Source organism: Setaria italica, chromosome IX, assembly GCF_000263155.2.
Source record: "Setaria italica strain Yugu1 chromosome IX, Setaria_italica_v2.0, whole genome shotgun sequence".
In the NCBI taxonomy this organism is placed as follows: domain Eukaryota; kingdom Viridiplantae; phylum Streptophyta; class Magnoliopsida; order Poales; family Poaceae; genus Setaria; species Setaria italica.
This window is the reverse complement of record NC_028458.1, coordinates 2,163,051-2,183,861: the sequence shown is the minus strand read 5'-3', so window position 1 is coordinate 2,183,861 and position 20,811 is coordinate 2,163,051. Positions and strand designations below refer to the sequence as shown.

At 51.0% G+C, this 20,811-nt stretch overlaps 1 pseudogene; it reads left to right on the top strand.

The window, feature by feature from the left end:
* Window positions 1–16,509: 16,509 nt before the first annotated feature.
* On the top strand, window positions 16,510–18,905 carry LOC101776490 (annotated as a pseudogene).
* The last annotated feature ends 1,906 nt before the right edge of the window (window positions 18,906–20,811 follow it).

The following is a 20,811-nucleotide window of genomic DNA, read 5'->3' as shown; positions in this document are numbered from 1 at the left end:
GGCTCCACGACAGGCAGGAGGAGATCATCGCGAGCGCCGCGGCGTGCTGCGACGGGAGCGCGGACTCGCAGACCCCGCCGCTGCGCCCGCGCCTGGACGGCGGCTCGCTCACCGCGCGCCGCGGCATCGAGTGCAGGGTCTCGCTGTCGCAGCCCCCGCCACCGATGAAGGCGACGGGAAAGCAAGGGGCAAGGAAGCGACGCTCCGGGGCTCGCCAAGCCGGGATCACCGGGAGCGACGTCGTGCACTGCAAGGAGTTGCCGCATCACGGCCACCACGCCATTAACAGTAGGTTTCTCTAGCCACCCGACACTTATCTGGGGTCTAGGCTGGCATGCATGATGCACTCCAACGTATAATGCATTCGCTCTCTATGCACGCGTGCAGAGTGCCGCCGCGAGCCGGCGACGAGGCAGAACCTGCAATAATGTCGTCGTCATCACCGGGTTTCTGAAATACAAGAAGCCTGGCAGCTTCGATGAGATGGAGTTTCTGAAAATGTTCAACGGGGGCGACGAGGAGACGATCGGCCATCACTTCATCACTGTACAGATCTAAATCGGCTTTGTTCAGGAAGCTGTGTCGAGGAGTTTGCATCGAAAGACAACTGAGAAGGGCACGACTACTAGCTAGGAACAAATTAAACCAACATTTTTTTTGTTGCAGTTAGACATGTACACGTAATACAAAAATTAGCAGTTCATATGAAAAGAAATTTCTTGTAATAAGTTTAGTAGTACAAGGATTGTATGGCAAGATCTAGTGAATTAATCAGCTTAAATTCCATAGTTTCCATCAAATCTTATAAGCATTGAAAATATTGGGTGTAACTCTATACTGTAATTTACTCCATCCATCATTGAAATAAAAATGCACTTTAGTTTGACCAAAGTTATAGAAAAAGGGTAATAATATAATATTTAGGATGTCAATTGAGCAGAATTAGATCTATTATGAAATATATTTTTATAATTTACTTATTTGACGTGATAACTGTTAATACACTTCCTATAAATTTGGTCAAATAGTTTGCCTTATGTTAGAATAAAAGTGCGGAAGCGATAACCCTAAGAACGCAAAACCAAATTCCAAGATCACACAAACGAGAATGACACCGAGGCACGATATTTTTTAACGAGGTTCGGCCATGTGCCTACATCCTCGAGGCATGACTACGGGCGTTCCTCCCCATAAACAACAGCTATATTGGCATCCAAGCACCACCGTGGCCACGCCGCCGCCCACACCAGCCGCCAAGTCGTCTCACGGTTACAACGGTAGTGCCCTTGTATTTATGGGCTTAGGGATACAAAGTACGACTAAGACTCTATCCCTAACCTACCAAATTACAACTCAAGTCCAATTGTAACCAAACCATACACATATTCAACACATATCTAACAAACTCCACCTTGGTGAATATGCACGCCACCTTGAGTTGTCCATGCGCGAACCTCCGTATACAAGACTTGAGTCGTCTCCTTTGCTGCTCACTTAGAACAACCCGACGAGGCCGTTGCCACCTTGCCGACATCCGGATAGAACACTGCCATAGTTGCATTGCCACCCATGACTCCACCTTCAACAACGCTTCCCTTCAGCTTATATTGGTGTGCATTTGACTTCTCACCAACCATGACCATCTTGCTTCCATGCATGACTCTCAAGGTCTTCTTATCAGGCGCCGCTTGATACAACCATCCTTCTTCATGCAAGATCCCAAGCGAAATCAGACTCCTCTCGTAGCCCCAATACATGCTTCACACCTTTGAGTAGTATCTCCTGTCCATCACACATCTTGAACTTGATATCACCCACTCCTATGATACGATAAGCCGAAACATTTCCCAAGTGAGCAAGACCACCATCCTCCTCAATGTATGACAAGAACCACTCCTTTGGTGTTGCATGGAACGAGCTAGCTGAATCCAACAACTATGCTTCACAAGACTTTTCACTTGACACTGTGAGAACATCACCATCGCTATCCAAGTCATCCTGCCTGGCAACCATCACACTTGCGGTTCCACTACCCTTCTTCAGTTCCAGACACTCAGCCTTCTTATTCCCCCACTCCTTGCACTTATAGCATTGTGGCCCCTTCTTCTTATTATTACCCTTCTTATCTTCACCACTGCGATCACTCCTAACTATCACTCCTAACTACAAAAGCACTCCAGAAGACTCTTCAGGTGAATTATTCTTCCTCCTCAGCTCATAAGAAAGTAAAGCAGCAACAATATCATCCACTTTCACATTCTCCTTGCCATATGTCAGCATAGTAAGCAAGTGATCATAAGACCCCGACTACGAACACAGAAGAACAATTGCCATGTCTTCATCATCAATATTCACGTCAACCTTCCCAAGATCAACAATTAATTGATTGAAGATATTCATATGCTCAGCAAGATCCGACCCCTCCTGCATCTTGAACCCATACAACTTGTGCTTCAGGTACAACTTCCGAGTCAAAATCTTGGACATAAACTTCTCGGCCAAATTGTCCCAAACCTTCTTAGGCGGGCTTTCATCCATGACGTGGTACATGATTTGATCGGAGAGACACAACCTTATCGTTGCACACGCTTGCACCTGCATCTCCTCCCACTTATCATCCTCCACCTTCGCCGGCTTCTTCTCGTGGAGAGCCCTCGAGATGCCCTGCTGAGCCAACAGGTCCTTCACTCTCATCTACCACAACCCAAAGTTTCCAGTGCCATTGAACCTCACCACCTCAAACTTGGAAGCCATCGACGCCATCTGCCTATTGCCACATATCGTCGAAAAATCAATCACACACGTGTACTGTACGCACAGATCACGTACCTCCTACACGTCGTGTGAGGAGCACGCCGCCTGCGCACTCCTTCCTTGCGTCCTGACTCGGACGCCGCTGCACACACACATCCCTGCCGCCTCATGCTATCTGCACGTGTTGCTCCCCGCATGTTGCCGCCGCTGTACACCGTTTGTGCACAGCCATGCCACTCGCAAGTCTCATCGACTTCCTCACCATCACACACAACGATGCTGACCCGTCTGAGCGCCACCTGCCGTTCGCCTGTCCACCGCCGCAAGCTTCGGTTTCCACGAACAGCAAGATTAGATTGCCTTGATGCAATCTCCCGTAGACTCTGGGGTGTTTGGATCCTGGAGCTAAAGCTTAGTCTGTGTCACATCGGATATTCAGATGCTAATTAGGAGGACTAAACATGAGCTAATTACAAAACTAATTGCAGAACCCCTAGGCTAAATCGCGAGACGAATCTATTAAGCCTAATTAATCCATCATTAGCGAATGTTTACTGTAGCACCATATTATCAAATCATGGACTAATTAGGCTTAATAGATTCGTCTCGTGATTTAGCCTAGGGGTTGTGAAATTGGTTTTGTAATTAACCTATGTTTAATACTCCTAATTAGTGTTCAAACATTCGATGTGACAGGGACTAAAATTTAGCCCGGAGATCCAAATACTCCTAGAGTGTTATTATAAACCGAGGCAAAAATAGGCAAAAATAGAACAGCACAAGTCCCAACAGAATCGGACTCCTCTCGCTGCTCTATCGTTTCCTTGTTTTCGTCTCGCATCGTGACCTCCTATGGAAAGACTGTTGCCTGCCACCGAGCCTACCGAGTCCAACCAGGTGACGACTCTATGCAGTCGTCGTACTCCACCTTTGACTCGTGGCTTTGCCTTGCCAAGGTAGCCAAACCGCATGCAATCCCAGAATCCACACCCAGCAATACATGCACGTTCCTTTTGGTCCCACCAAAAAAACGTGAAGAACAAATCCAAACTGAACTCCTTCACGGGCCATACACAAACATGCACTTGCATGGGGCCTCCCATCTGCACGCCACCATCTGCAACACGCCCGTAGCCTGGATCAATGCTCGAGCTGCGCGCCTGTCCGCTTGCCGCACCCGATCATACTCCTGGCCGTGCCCTGGGTCCACGCTCCTGCGTGCCCTAGCTGCGTGTCGCTGCTCCTTCGGCCGCCGCCAGCGACGTCCAGTCACTTATTGAAACAACCCACCTCCATAACTCGCCGAGTCTACCGTAGCTTCCGCCACCATCGTTACAGCTCCAACTTGAGCCCGAAACGACCACCTTGATCACGATCGACCACCCGTCAATCTGATCGCAAGTTGAAGCCGCCGTCCTCATCCATGACGTCTTCCAGCCGCATCGTCGAACCTGACCATCACGTCTGATCGCCCCTATCAAACAGCAGCCACCAGCTGCTATCAATCTGATCTCCACGTCTGGACGCATCCCTATTAATTGCAGTTCATTGGACGGTCCGAACCACCCGCCCCAAAGTGTCCAAAACCACTCAACCTTGCGCCCTGCCCCTCCCCAGACAGCTTGTGCAACCTTGCGCGGTGTTTCCTACCTTTATAATCCATGGATCGTATAGGTGCGTAACCGCCGCTGCACCATCTTTGATCGTATAGGTGCGTAATCCTCTTTGTTCACCCGCTGGTAGTCGAGAACAAGAAGGCGGCGAGCAAGGAACGAGGATGCCAAATCGGCGATGCGGTGAACGTGATGGCGGCAGTACGGCGAAGCCTTGGAAGCGGCGCCTTTACCTTGTCTGTGATGACTGGGACTCTGGATACAGCATCCGCAAGTTCTCGTTGCCGGCCGACTCAGGCGAAGGCGCTGTGCAGGGCTTACCGACTCTTTTCTGGCGTGTGGTGGCGCGGCGTCAGGTTCCCCACCACTTCGCGTCCGCCTTTGGCACCAAGATCATGGGGGGGGACATGATCATTGACGTCCGCACGCGGTGCGTCGTCTCAGGCCCTGAGTCGAACTCTCCGGCTCGCCCCATCTACTTCCCCGTCGGTGAAGATAGGCTATACGTTCTGGACTCCGGCTGCTTGGAGCTCTGCCGTCTTCCGCCGGAACAATCTGATGTTGAATCTGCTGGTGATGACTACTCGTCGCTGGATGAATATGATTCTGGATCTGATATTGATAGCAAGGACGACTGGTTTTGGCACCAGCTACCAATGCCGCCATTCGCTATAATTGACGTCACCTCCTATGCCATGCACCCCCACAGCCATGGACATTCCATCCTCGTCAGCATCAAGAGTGAAGATTTAGCTGCGGCCACATTCAGCTTCGAAACGGAAGTCCGTGCGTGGAATTTTCTCGGTGAGTGGACTTTTCCCTTCAAGGGCCGTGGACACTATGAATCTGAACTGAGAGCCTTGGTTGGGCTCTCCAAGGTCAAGGGGGCCTTTGGGTACATCTACGCCTGCGACGTGCCCAACACCAGCAATCGTCCCCCTGCTTGGAAGCGCAGCAAGGAGAAGGTGTTCAGCAAGAACCCAGCTGATAAGCATGTAAGCGCTAGCCTCGTCTACTTGGGATACCAGCGCAAATTCTGCCTTGTGGAGTGTGTCTTGGTTGAGGAAGACAAAGCTTGTCAGGAGGTCAAGGAAGACAAAGATGATCAGGTGCTGCTTGAGAAGCCAGAAGGCACATGTGTGCCCCAACGCAGGCGCTACATGTATCGTTTGATGACCTTCTCCCTCAAGTACGACAAGATGGGTGACTTAAGGGTTCGACATCGTCGGGTTCGATACTACAAGGTGCCTAGTAAAGTATCAAAAGCATGCGTCCGTCAGGATCCTGTGGTATTTTGGCTGTAAAATGCTAAAATAATGTCATGGTGATGAGTTTCTATGTTTTCAATAAGGTGAATGTTTCTTTTCTGTGTTTTATTTAATTTACTGTACTCCCAAACTTCTATAATGAGGACCCCTTGCTATGCTTTCACTAAGGTGTTAATGTGTTCTTTTCTATGTTTCAAATTAATGTGTAATCGTAACTGGTGATTCTACGAACCCCTTTCACTCGGGTGTTAATGTGTTGCTTTTCTATGTTTTAGCTTAATGTGTAATATCAACTGTGATTATGTGAATCCTGCTTTCATGTGTAGAGTCCTTGACAACAATATGGAATCCATGCATCGGTTTTTACAATTTTTTGTAGGGTAACCACAGTTTATACAGCAAGCCTATTAAGTATGCAGGGAGGTGCTTCAATACGCGCTTGACTCTAGTATAGAAATGCCTCAACCTTGTTATGATTTTAATCAATTTCTTTTACCAGGTGATGTTCCAACATCTTGTTTGATCTACCATTACACGCGTTTCATTCTGAATCTGAATTTGTTTTCTCAGAACGAGTGCAGGTGGTTGACCATGAAAACAGTCAGTTGAAATAGCTTTAGACTCGAAAGGATTGCACAATTAGCAGAACACCAAGGATATTGTACCGAACATTCCAAACTTATCTTGGCTTGCATCAGGGACAGGAGAGCTTAAGACAACAGTTGTTTTCTTTGTAATCATTGGGGTATTTCAGTAGATGGCGGGGCCATCTCTTAATAACATGCAGAGCCTGATGGCATCTCCGGTGACTCCGTGCATTGTGATGGTGTCACAAAGGCTAAGAAAGTGTTGGAGATGAGTATTAGCATCCTCGATCGGCTTGCCACCGAACGGACTTGCCACCCGCTGCCTGCGCGCCTGCCTCCTCTGTGTCCCGGAAGAGGCAAGGAGAGATCCACGACCACGAGTGGGCTAAGCCTCAGATGCGCTGCCTTTTGCGACCACCGCTTTGGTGTAAGCACGTCCACGACATCCGCTGGCATGGCATGTGCAGCGTGGGCAGTCGACTGGCGGTCACAAGCACGAGGTGGCGGACCCGCTGGGCGAACGTGGCGGGCGCCGTGGCGCGGTGTCAGGCTGCACCAGGCAAGGCCGCGTCGTCCCCTACCGTACTAAGGATTAAGGAAAAGGGTCAAGCTATAACTTTGGTGTCAGGCTGCAACAGGCAAGGCCGCGTGGGCAGATTTTCATGTGCATAAGCAGATGCTAGGTTGAAATTGCACGTACAACTGTATACCAACTAATTTGGTATTGGAAAGTGAGTTGTTTATGTTAGATATTGTGTCAAATATTTGTACAAATCCGGTTATGATAAGACTTAAGTTGTATTTAGAAGTATAGGTAGAGTCCGTGTCAAACTCTACAACCCAAGCCTCCTCTTGAATATGAGAGGAGGGCTTTTCCCTGTGGTTGGAGAGAAGCAAGGTCCAATTCGGGAGCCTTCATCCCGCCGCTCCACCCCCCGCCGCCGCCGGTGACCACTCCAGTCCCAGCGTCCACAGCCTCCCGCTGCCACCGCTGGCCACAGATCCGTCCTCCCCTCCCTGCTGCGCAACCTTCCCCTTTCTCTCCCTCGCCCGCTGCACCCCCACAAGATCCGCCCGCCATGTCGGTGCTGGTTGAGCTCGAGGAGGAGGACCTCAACCCCTCCGTTCCCCCCGCCACCCCCGCCTCTGGCGTGTTGCGAAGGTTGCCGGAACCCGAATCTAGTGAGGCAGACCCGTTAATCCCCTCCAGTCGCGAGATCTAGGAGCTCACGGCCTCCGTATCTTCTTCTTCATCCTCGTCGAACGCGGGCCGTTCCGCGTCCTTCTCGTTCAGCGACACCCTCCATGGCTTTGGAGTCCCTATCCCGGAGCGAACACCCTCCCCCACCCCGGCGCTTCTACGTGGCATCCCTCGCTCCGCCTCATCCCGCGACGATGTGACGGCTGCCTTCCTGGTGCAACAGGTCCTCCGCCGCCTGACTGCTTCCCCAGGTCGTGCGCCCTCCCCTCCACCTTCCACCTCCAGGGGGCTCCTGGGAAGGCGGCCCTTTCCCCAACACCGCCACCACCACTGGCTCTGCCGCCACAGCCGCGTTCCCCGGTGGGTGCGGTACGGCCTCGTCAAGCTCCCCATTCCGGGTTCGTGGCATCTAAGGCGGCGTCTTTCCGCGCAGGCCCTCCTTCCCCACCACCGGTCGCTGCTCCACCTCCGTCTAAGAGCTTGAGAGGCGCTCCCCCACCCCTCCGATTGGCCACCCCTCTCGGTGCCCAAGGCTGGAGCTCTATGTGATCCCGCGTTCTTCCGAGGTCGTTAGCAATGAGATTGTCCTAGAAAGGGCACTGGTCGCTGTGGTCGTGGGCACCCGACCAGCATCTTCGACGGCTGACGTTGAGGCCAATCTGTCTGGTCACTTTGGGGTTGACTTGGGATCCTTCGTTGTCCATCCCCACCACCCGAAGGACTTCCTCATTCTCTTCAGGGACTCCAACACGATGGTTCGCGTCCTCCATGCAACAGTGCTGGAGGGGTCGTTTCGCTTAACCTTCCATCGATGGCGACATGAAAACTAGGCAACCAACGCTTCAATGGACTTCCGGTTCTGCATTGGCCTTGTGGGCGTGTCAGCACAACTTTGGTACTCAGTACCGCATAGGTAATCCTCGGATCCTCCTACTGTGTCATTGCGCTAGCTCAAGAGACTAAATCAAAGGCCAACCTCAAGGAGTTCTTCATCATCACGAGTTGTGCCCACCTTGACCTTCTTCCTGTCGAGAAGGTGATGGTCACCCCAATTTAGAAGGATGCGCATGTGGCCCAACCTTGTTTTGGTACAAGGCAACATCATTGAAATCACGGACCTCTGCGAGACTGCGGGACACCCTGCTAACCCTGCGAGTGGGAATGGCGAGTCGACGAGCGCACCCGGGCGCCCTGCTCCAGCTCCTAGCCCTACCAGCAACGGGCCACCGCCTGCCAATGGTCCCTCCGGATCTGCGTGGAGGGGCGGTGCGCATGTGGCCACTGGAGATCATCGAGTCCACGGCAGCACCCTCCAGGAGGTACCGGTCCTCCCTATCGCAGACGGGCTGCGGCTAGGGGCCTTCCCTTACTGGGGACTGCAGGGGATTCACCCGCCGGCATAGTGGCGGGTTCGCGATGGAAGCCTCTCCGCCTCTGCACCGCCCTTCCACCCCCCATCTTCGGCAGGAGCTTCACCCTCCCCTGACTCTTCTCCACAGGTTGTACGGTCGCTTGTTCACACCCATGTCGCTTCCACGGCTAGTCATTTGCCTTGGCAAGGGTCAGATGCTTAACGATCTTGAACTATTGGAACTCCACCTTCAGGACCGTCTTTTCACTTGGAGCAACGAGCGTACTCACCCAACCTTAGAGTGCATCAACATGATGTTCATAACCACTGACTGGGAACTCCTCTTCCCAGGAAGCCCGTTGCACGCTCTCTCCACAAGGTGCTCTGACCATGCCCCACTGCTGCTACAGTTTCAGGATAGCCTCCACCACAAAATGTCGTTTCTGCTTTGAAGCCTACTGACCCCACTTTGATAGGTTCTTGAAGACGGTCGAGTACGTGTGGAAAGGGCCACGCTCGGACGCCGACTCGCTTCGAACGCTTCATCATCTCCTATGCAAAATGGCCAAGGGGCTTAAAAAGTGGAACGCTAAGACAGTTGGTAGCATCCGCACACAGATTCAAGTTGCCAAGGAGGTCATATTCCAACTCGAGGCGGCTTAGGATCGTAGGTCGCTCTTGCAGACCGAGCAATCTCTTTGACACTTCCTCAAGATCAGGTTCCTTGGCTTCGCCGCACTGGAAAGAACCATCACGCGGCAAAGGTCAAGCATGAGATGGCTTCATGAAGGTGACGCTAACACGAAGTTCTTCCATCTTCACGCTAACCATCGACATCGTCAGAACTTCATTGCCACCTTTGAGGTCGACGGATTTATCTTGACTAAGGAAGAGTAAGCGGCTGCGGCTTTTTAGTACTTTGACGCGGTTCTAGGGACTGTTCATGACAAAGGTTGTGCTCTCGATTTCTAGGCTTTGGGGCTTCCGCAGCTGGACCTCTCTCACCTAGCTCAGCCTTTTTCGAAAGCTGAGATTTGGGACGTCATCAAGGACCTTCCCGTAGATAAGGCACTGGGTCCAGACGGGTTTACTAGTCACTTCTACAAGTTGTGCTGTACTATCATTAGAGGAGATGTAATCAAGGCGTTTAATGCGCTATCCTCGATGGATTGTCGGAGCTTCCACCACCTCAATGATGCTCTCCTAACTCTGATCCCGAAGAAATTAGACCCGGCCACTCTTGGAGATTAAAGACCCATCAGCCTGATCCATAGCTTTGGAAAGATCTTCTCGAAGGCCCTCGTTAACCGCTTTGATCCGCATCTCCACGAGCTAATATCTCCTAACTAGAGTGCTTTTATTAGAGGTCGTCAAATACATGATAACTTTAGATACATCCTCGGGGTGGCGAAAGCCCTAGCTAGAAGGAAGATTCCAAGGATACTATTTGAGGTTGACCTCACGAAAGTGTTTGACTTGGTCAACTGGATCTTCCTCTTGGGTCTCCTTTCGGCGGTCGGTTACCCGTGCACCTGGACTAACTGGATTTCGACGATCTTGGCCACAGCCAGCACTAAAATCCTTCTTAATGGAATGCCGGGGAGGAGAATCTGTCATGGACGTGGTTTGAGGCAAGGGGCTCCGCTCTCTTGGATGTTTTTCATGCTTGTTATGGAGTGCTTCCATGCGATGATCAGTAGGGCTGACTCTTTGGGCCCCTTGAAGCCTCTTGTCATGATAACATCAGATTCCGTGCTTCCCTTTATGCTGACGACGTGATCGCCTTCTTCTCGCCGGTTGCCTGGGATCTAACCATTGTCAGAGAGATCCTTTCACTTTTCAAGAGGGTCACAAGTCACAAGTCATGCGATTTTCACGCGAAATATGCGCGTGCGCGGTTCCTGGGATTTGAACCCACGACCTTAAGCCTCACGCGTAGCTTCCTTGCCATCCCACCTACACACCACATCTGACTATATAGGGGATCTAATCCTTTTATACTAACTTGTGGGGGATTCTTTTATCCCGATTTGTGTTTCCAACCGGGATAAAAAGGGTCCGAGGGATTTAGTCCTTCTACAGCCACACGTGGGGGACCCTTTTTATCCCGGTTGGAAACACCAACTAGGAAAAAAGACTCCTTTTTATCCCGGTTGGTATTACCAACCTGGATAAATAAAAAGGGTCTGAGGTCTTTAGTTCTTTTTCAACCACCCATGAGGGACTCTTTTATCTCAATTAGAGTTTCCAACTAGGATAAAAGATCCTATTTTATCCCGGTTTGTGTCGTGAGCTTTAGTCACAGGTTGTAACACCAACCGGGATTAAAAGGGTGACATTTAGTCCCGGTTATTCTTGCCACCCGGGACAAAAGGGTCCCTCACGGGTAGCTGATGTTTTCACTCGGGACTAAAGGGTCCCCCACAGGTGGCTGATTTTTGAACCGGTACAAAAGGTGACTTTTAGTTCTGGTTGCAAATACCAACCGGGAGTAAAGCTCCGCGCACCCCCTATTGTACCAGGTCTACTTTAAACCGGGATTAAAGGGGGCGCATCGAAAGTCAGTTCTCTATGTCGGTTGATCTGCGCGCCTGCAGGTAGTAATATTTGTTCCATGTGGCCATGTAAATGAATCTAGGCAGAGAGATAAGGAATATACAAAACTACAATCAATATTGCTTCCTTTTATTCAAGACAGTGGCATCACGGCTTGCTTTAGAGCCTTCCTGCATCCAGACTACGTTTAGAGATATGCTTTGCCTGCGCCTAATTATCTACCGTTTGTTGTGGCTGTAGTTTTGCTATGCCGGAGATGGCGTTGGTGGGCTTTCCACGTCCTTGCGCGAGGCGTCCGAGATGAGCAGGTTCACGTTTTTCATACTAACCGTATCTATTGTTCTACATAGATTCTGTAACTTGAGATGACTGGTATTGGAATTTGGGATAAGAGTATTTGTTTAGCACTGCATTTTCTCTGGTGTATAGGACTGCTCTAGGGACTATTTTCTTCTTTCTCATGTGATATCTGTGGTATTTCTTAGCTTGGAGCACAGTGATTCCTATATTTTCATCTCCTTTGTGCTAGAATGCTCTGGTCAGCTGCATGCTGCATCCGGTGAGCTGGCTGGGGCTCGGTGCGGCCAACCTATCAGGCCAAAAAGTGCCGATTGTTTTGCTCTCGACAGGTTTTTGTTGCATCAGTTTTTTTTTTTTTTTTTTTGAGAGTGTCGCGTCAGGTGATGCACCGATGGCTGATGGGTCGTGCAACACTCGATCCAGTACACTGGGCTTCCGTGGGCCTAACCGGAGCCAATTTGCTAACGGCCCATGAGTTCCAGCTCCAGCGGCCACCGGAAACTTCCTAGGGTTTCCTATACCTTTATAATGCATGGATCGTATAGGTGCGTAACCGCCGCTGCACCATCTTCGATTGTATAGGTGCGTAATCCTCTTTTATTCTCCGTTGCCCTGGATTTGTGAATTGAGTTGCGGTAGGAGGATTGGGACTGATTGGTTTCTATTTTAAAATCGATGCTTCTTCAAATTCAAATAGCAGGGATCAGATCCACGAGTAATAATCCGGCCAAAGCGGCGAGAACAAGAAGGCGGCGAGCAAGGAATGAGGATGCCAAAGCGGCCGTGCGGTGAACGTGATGGCGGCAGTACGGCGAAGCCTCGGCAGCCGCGCCTTTACCTTGTCTGTGATGACTGGGACTCTGGATACAGCATCCGCAAGTTCTCGTTGCCGGCCGACTCAGGCGAAGGCGCTGTGCAGGGCTTACCGACTCTTTTCTGGCGCGTGGTGAAGCCGCGTGAGGATCCCCACCACTTCACGTCCGCCTTTGGCACCAAGATCATGGGGGGGGGGGCGCGATCATTGACGTCCGCACGCGGTGCGTCTTCTCAGGTCCTGAGTTTAATGCTCCGGCTTTCCCCATCCACTTCCCCGTCGGTGACGATAGGCTATACGTTCTGGACTCCGGCTGCTTGGAGCTCTGCCGTCTTCCGCTGGAACAATCTGATGTTGAATCTGATGGTGATGACTCACCGCTGGAAGAATATGATTTTAGATCTGATATTGATAGCAAGGGCCGCTGGTTTTGGCACCAGCTACCATTGCCGCCATTCTCTAGGATGGACGTCACCTCCTATGCCATGCACCCCCACAGCCATGGACATTCCATCCTCTTCAGCATCAAGAGTGAAGATTTAGCTGCGGCCACATTCAGCTTCGAAACGGGCACCAGCTTCGAAAAGGGAGTCTGTGCGTGGAATTATCTCGGTGAGTGGATTTTGCCCTTCACTGGCCGTGGACACTATGAATCTGAACTGAGCGCCTTGGTTGGGCTCTCCAAGGACAAGGGGGCCTTTGGGTACATCTACGCCTGCGACGTGCCCAACACCAGCAATCGCCCCCCTGCTTGGAAGCGCAGCAAGGAGAAGGTGTTCAGCAAGAACCCAGCTGATAAGCATGTAAGCGCTAGCCTCGTCTACTTGGGATACCAGCGCAAATTCTGCCTTGTGGAGTGTGTCTTGGTTGAGGAAGACAAAGCTTGTCAGGAGGTCAAGGAAGACAAAGATGATCAGGTGCTGCTTGAGAAGCCAGAAGGCACATGTGTGCCCCAACGCAGGCGCTACATGTATCGTTTGATGACCTTCTCCCTCAAGTACGACAAGATGGGTGACTTAAGGGTTCGACATCGTCGGGTTCGATACTACAAGGTGCCTAGTAAAGTATCAAAAGCATGCGTCCGTCAGGATCCTGTGGTATTTTGGCTGTAAAATGCTAAAATAATGTCATGGTGATGAGTTTCTATGTTTTCAATAAGGTGAATGTTTCTCGGGTGCTCCTCCCATAAACAGCAGCTACATCGGCATCCGGGCACCACCGCGGCCACGCCGCCGCCCACACTAGCCACCAAGTCGTCGCACGGTTACAACGGTAGTGCCCTCATATTTATGGGCCTAGGGATACAAAATACGACTAAGACTCTATCCCTAACCTACCAAATTACAACTCAAGTCTAATTGTAACTAAACTGTACACATATCTAACACCTTAAATTAAAGCAAACCAAAATGCCTTGTATTTCAAGATGGATGGAGTAATTAGTAATATTTTGTTCATACACAAAACTAACATGATGTTTTCATATTATTAATTTAAATTAATCAGTTGCACAATTTTTATTCAAGCATTGCATTCTTGTGTTCATGCACACACTATAATCAAACAATTTTTTATTAAAAAATATGTGTATCTGTTTGACTTAAGAACAACTTGATGTTCCTTCCATTTGCGCTCCATATTTATGAAGGTGAATTGTGATGGGTCAACGGGCATGCTTGAGCAACATTTCTACTTTAACAAGAATGTGACCTATGGTAATTTCTTATCTATGACATATATATTGTCATCAGTGAAACTCCCTCAACTATCCTCACGGGAGAAGGCAGAAACCATGCATGCGTGCGTTTTAGGGAAGGGGATTCTGCCGGTGTTAAAACAAGATTCATGCATCATGTACGTCTCAAGATTCATGCATTCATGCATCATGCAAGTTAAAACAATATTCTTTTCATAACACAGAATTTGTTCATTTGTTAGATTGCTGCAGGCATCTAGGATATATTTGAGGGTTGAAGATGGCAAATGACTACTCCAGGAGGAAGTTCTTTCTTTTTTTAAAAAAATATGGACCTGTCCGCACAATAGCATGTAGTATTGTTGATTTCAAGATCCAAGACGATGATTTTTGTATTTGTAATGAGCAAATTAAACTATTTTGCAACTGTACGCATTATGTGCATAAATAGTACGTCTTGGGAAATTATGCTATCAGGTTTAGACCATGCATAGCTCTCTCCTCTCTTCTTAGCCATTCACATTAGGATTACATATGGACATGCACGTGTGAGTTTTCTTGAGCATTTGCACTCAATCTCCAGGGCTTATAGTGTAGTCTGTGTAGAGCAGCAGACCATAGTGCTTCGTAGTTCATATGGGTGTTTGGATACGAGGTGTTAAATTTTAGGAGTGTCACATCGGATGTTCGGATGCTAATTAGAAGGACTAAATATGGGCTAATTATAAAACTAATTGTAGAACCCCTATACTAATTCGTGAAACGAATCTATTTAGCCTAATTAATCCATGATTAGCACATGTTTACTGTAGCAGTACATTGTCAAATCATGGACTAATTAGGCTTAGTAGATTCGTCTCACGAATTAGACTCCATTTGTGCAATGGGGTTTGTAAATAGTCTATGTTTAATACTCCTGATTAGTATCCAAACATCCGATATAACGGGTACTTTAGGAGGTGTATCCAAACACCCTCTAAACCTAGCCAACATCAATTTCAGTTGACTGGCTTGAGTTGTGTCATGTTGCCACTTGCCTACTTCACTTGTATGCAAGTGACTCGCTTCAGGCACAACAAAAAGAGGAGAGGTCGAATTTAGCTCTAATGAGGTATTTATAATTTGGCATAAATTCTTATCACCCTACTACAAGATATACTTCGTTCAGCCATTTAAATTTAAGGGGGTGTTTGGTTCTTTAGTTCGGACTAAAATTTATGTCACATCGAATATTCGGACGTTAATTAGAGGACTAAACATGAGCTAATTGTAAAAACTAATTACATAGATGGAGGCTAATTCACGAGATGAATTTATTAAACCTAATTAATCCATCATTAGCATATGTTTACTGTAGCACCATATTGTCAAATCATGGACTAATTAGGCTTAATAGCTTCGTCTCGCAAATTAGTCTCCATCTATACAATTGGTTTTGTAATTAGTCTATGTTTAATACTCCTAATTAGTATCCAAGCGTTCGATGTGATAGGAATTTTAGAAGGTCCTAAAAACCAAACGCCCCCTAAGTTTATTGTGAAACCTCATTGAAATCCGGTACGATAAACACATTGGCCAACTAAACATGTGAGCCTCATGTTCATTGATTCCTCATTGAAATCTGTTGTAACTTATAATTGTGATTTTAGACGAGTACTATAGACAACAATTAAAAACATGTTTCTGCAACAAAAACAAGCTCCTTGCAACAAACATGTACTTTCAATGTACTCATAATGATGCTTGACTCATTAGTGCTCATAAAAGACAATGTCGTTTCATTGAGAAAGGTACCAAGGAACCATTTAAAACGGAGCAGAAGTACTCTTTCAGTGCATTTCACTATGGATCTGAATTTGTTTTACAAAAGAAACGTCTATATCCTTAGACCATAAAAAATCTTGAAATTAACACCATCTTCCATGACAAGTTACCATGGCATCAAGCGTTAGTGTTTGTGTTAGACTGTATAAATACGTAACCGATGTGATCAATAGAATCTATCCTTATATTCTTTCATGGTATCTGAGGGGGTTACGATCCCCGCTTCCGCAACCCTAGACGCCGCCGGCCCTTACGACCGACGCGGCCTCGCCGTCGCTGGGCCTTGCGCTCGCCGGCCGCACGCGCGCCCCTGCGCCGTGCCTTCCCTCCGTCGCTGGGCCAAGGCTCGCCGGAGTACCACACGGTCCGTCCGACGCCGTGCGTTCTGATCTTCGCGCCACCGACCGATCCATACGCGCCGGCCGCTGATCCCGTCGCCACGTCGCGCGCCGCCACGACCGATCCGTCCACGCCGCCACGGTCCGTCCGCGCCGCCATGACACGATCCGTCCGCCCGCCGCCGGTTTCCTGCCTCTACCCCAACTATGGCGGAGACCCAGGAGGCCCAGGAGCAGCGCGACCGGGAGGTGGCCGCCGCTGCCCGCGCCAAGGCCCTCGACGAGTACGAGGCCAAGTACGCCGACGTCCACGCCGCCGCCATCGCTGTCCTCAACATCAAGGTGCTCGTGCCCGTCGTCCTGGATCGCCTCACCAACAACTACACCCGGTGGCGCGCCCTCTTTCTCGTCGTCCTGGGCAAATATGCCCTCACCGATCACGTCCTCACCGATGTGGTCAACGATGATCGCCCGGCGTGGCTGCAGATGAACTGCACCGTCCTCACGTGGATCTACGGCACCATCAACCCCGACCTGCAGCAGTCCACGATGTTGAAAGAGCCCACCGCGCGGGTCGCATGGATACATCTGGAGGGCGAGTTCCTCGGGCAGCGCGAGTCGCGCGCCCTCTTGCTGTCCGCCGAGTTCCGCACCGTCAAACAAGGCTCATCCTCCATCACGGACTTCTGCCGACGCCTCGAGACGATGGCCGCCTCTCTTCGCGAGTTTGGCGACCCCGTTAGCGACCGCACCCTCGTCCTCACCCTGCTGCGCGGCCTCAGCGAGAAGTTCTGCCCCATGGTGACGAACATCAAGCTGCGACAGCCGTTCCCCAGCTTCTCGGAGGCGAGAACACTGCTGCTCCTCGAGGAAATCGACCTCAACGACTTCGCCGGCGACGCCGGCACGTCCTTCAGCAGCACCACGCCGGCCGCGGGCGCACCAGCGCTCCTTGCGGCCACGGGCTCCACCAACACCGCATGGCGCCCCCCTGCCGGCGGCCCTGCTCCTCCTGGCCGCAACCAGGGCGGCGCGCCCACCGGCCAAGGCAACGGCAACCAGGGCGGCCGCTCCGGACGCCGTCGCGGACGCAACAAGCAGCAGCAGCAGGGCGGGTAGCAGCAGCAGCAGGCGCCGCACGGGCAACACCAGCGCCCGCCGGCGCAGTACCAGCCCTGGGCGTACTGGCCACCGCCCGCTCCGGGGCCGATGTACAGACCGCCTGCTGCAGGGTACATGGCCGTGCAGCAGCAGCAGCAGGCGCCGCATGGCTACCAGGCCGCTCCGCCCGGCTTCGGCCTGCCACCAGGCTTCGGCGCACCATCCGGCTACGGCTACGGGGCACCTGGCTACCACGTCGCCCCGCCGCCACCACAGCAGCAGCAGCCATGGACGCCCATGCATGGAGGCAGCTTCGACACGTCCTCGCTCGCCAGCAACTTTAGCACCATGACGCTCTCCCCTCCCGGCATGGGCGAATGGTATGCTGACTCGAGCGCTGGCTCCCACATGGTCAACAACGCTGGTATACTCACCACCTCACACCCTCCCTCGTCATCGCATCCTTCATCTATCATTGTTGGTGATGGGAACTTACTTCCCGTTACTTCCGTTGGATCACACTCTTTTTCGAACACCGGGCGTCCTCTAGTTCTTTCTAATGTTTTAGTCTCTCCAAACATTATTAAGAATCTGATTTCAGTTCGCCGTTTTACTACTGATAATAATTGTTCCATTGAGTTTGATCCCTTCGGCCTTTCTGTGAAGGATCTTCAGACACGGAGCGTGATCGCCAGGTGCAATAGCACGGGCGACCTTTACCCGTTCTTCACGCCATCTAGCACCACTGCCCTCACTGCTGCTGCATCTTCCACCACTCTATGGCATCGTCGTCTCGGTCATATCGGTTATGAGGCTTTGTCCACGCTCATTAGTTCCAATGCTATTCCATGTAATAAGCGCCATGATACTCATATTTGCCACGCTTGTCAGCTTGGTCGCCATGTGCGCCTTCCTTTTAGCATGTCAAACTCTCGTGCCTCGCACGCCTTTGATTTAATACATTGTGATCTTTGGACATCCCCAGTTGTTAGTGTGTCTGGCTACAAATATTATCTTGTTATTTTAGATGACTGCACACACTACACTTGGACGTTTCCTTTACGCCTCAAATCCGACACGTTTGGTGCCATTACTCACTTTTTTTCCTACGTGCGTACGCAGTTCGGCTCCTCCATCAAGGCAGTCCAGTGCGACAACGGCCGTGAATTCGACCATTCTTCGGCCCGCACGTTCTTCCTCACTCATGGAGTCGTTCTTCGCATGTCCTGCCCTTACACTTCACAGCAAAATGGGCGGGCTGAGCGCATTCTTCGCACTATAAATAATATTGTGCGCTCCATTCTTTTTCAGGCTAGTCTTCCTCCCGTTTATTGGGCTGACTCCTTGCACACTGCAACATATCTTCTCAATCGTCACCCCACTAAAACCCTCGACGGCCTCACTCCTTTCTTTTCCCTATATGGCACGCAGCCTACGTATGATCACTTACGCGTTTTTGGCTGTGCTTGCTATCCCAACCTATCATCCACAGCTCCACATAAACTTTCACCTCGATCCACTCTGTGTGTGTTCCTGGGATACTCCACTGATCATAAGGGTTATCGGTGTCTTGATCTTCACACAAACCGTATCATCATCTCTCGCCATGTCACCTTCGATGAGACGGTTTTCCCCTTCGCCGATATGTCCTCTTCTCCCCAGGACCACACCACACTTGAGTTTTTGGATGCTGATGATTCCTCTTCGCCCGATGGCGCAAGAGCTGTGCTTGCAGGTACCCGCCTCCCCGGCAGCATGGATGCTGCTCCGGGGGGTCATACCGACTCTCTGGCCACGGGCGGCCTCGACCCCACCACCTCAGCCCCGGGCGGCCACGGCCTGGCCTCGGGCGGCCACGGCGCGCCGGCCACGGGCGGCCACGGCCCGGCCACGGGCGGCCACGGCACGTTGGCCACGGGTGGCCACGGCTCCTCTCCAGCTGAGCCGGCCACGGGTGCTGCTGGTGGCCCCGCTTCGACCGCGCCTGGTGCCACTGCCCCTGCGGCCAGTCCGTCCCAGGCTGCTGCCAGTGGCGCCGGGCACCCAGCCGGCCGCACCACCGCCACAGTTCCTCTCCAGCAAGCACCTGTCGTCAACGCACACGGCATGCGCACACGCGGCAAGGACGGCATCCGGCAGCCCGTTGACCGTCTCAACCTTCACGCGGCACCGCTATCCCCTGTGCCTTCCTCAGTCCGTACTGCCCTGACTGACCCCGCATGGCGCCGTGCAATGCAGGATGAGTTTGACTCTCTGCAGGCTAATGACACATGGACCCTGGTGCCTCGACCGTCCGGTGTCAACCTTGTTACTGGGAAATGGGTGTTTCGTCACAAGTTCAAGTCTGATGGCTCTCTGGACCGTTACAAAGCTCGTTGGGTACTCCGCGGCTTCACACAGCGTCCAGGTATCGACTATGATGAGACTTTCAGCCCAGTGGTCAAACCAGCAACCATCCGCACAGTTCTTACTCTGGCACTCTCTCATTCATGGCCTATTCATCAGCTTGATGTGAAGAATGCATTTCTCCATGGCATCCTGAATGAGACAGTATATTGTGTTCAACCTGCCGGTTTTGTTGACACCTCCCGCCCAGATTATGTGTGCCGGTTGAACAAGTCACTCTACGGTTTGAAGCAAGCACCCCGAGCCTGGCATCATCGCTTCGCAAGTCATATCACTTCTCTCGGATTTGTTGAGGCGAAGACTGACAGTTCTCTGTTCATATACAGCCGGGGTACTGATGTGGCATTCTTGCTTCTCTATGTTGATGACATTGTTCTTACAGCCTCCTCTACGAGTTTTCTGCAGCGGATCATCCATGCTCTCCGCCAAGAATTCTCTATGACAGATATGGGGGCTCTTCACCACTTCCTCGGCGTCAGTGTGCAGCGTCAGAGTGACAGCTTGTTCCTCTCACAGCGTCAGTATATTCTGGACATTCTTGACCGTGCTGGTATGCTTAGCTGCAAGCCTTGCAGCACACTTGTGGATACTCATTCCAAGCTTTCTGCCGATGGAGCTGCCGTCACCGACCCCTCCTCCTACCGCAGTATTGCTGGTGCTCTTCAGTATCTCACTTTTACTCGTCCAGATATTGCTTATGCTGTCCAGCAGGTGTGCCTCTACATGCATGACCCCTGAGAGCCTCATCTGTGCGCTATGAAGCGCATTCTTCGCTACCTTCAGGGTACCTTGGATCTTGGTCTTCATCTTCACCGGACCTCACCAGTAGATCTGACTGTCTACACCGATGCAGATTGGGCGGGCTGTCCTGACACGCGCAAGTCCACTTCTGGCTATGCGGTGTTTCTCGGGGACAATCTCATCTCGTGGTCATCTAAACGTCAGCCTACAGTGTCCAGGTCCAGTGCTGAGGCGGAGTATCGAGCTGTGGCAAACGGCGTT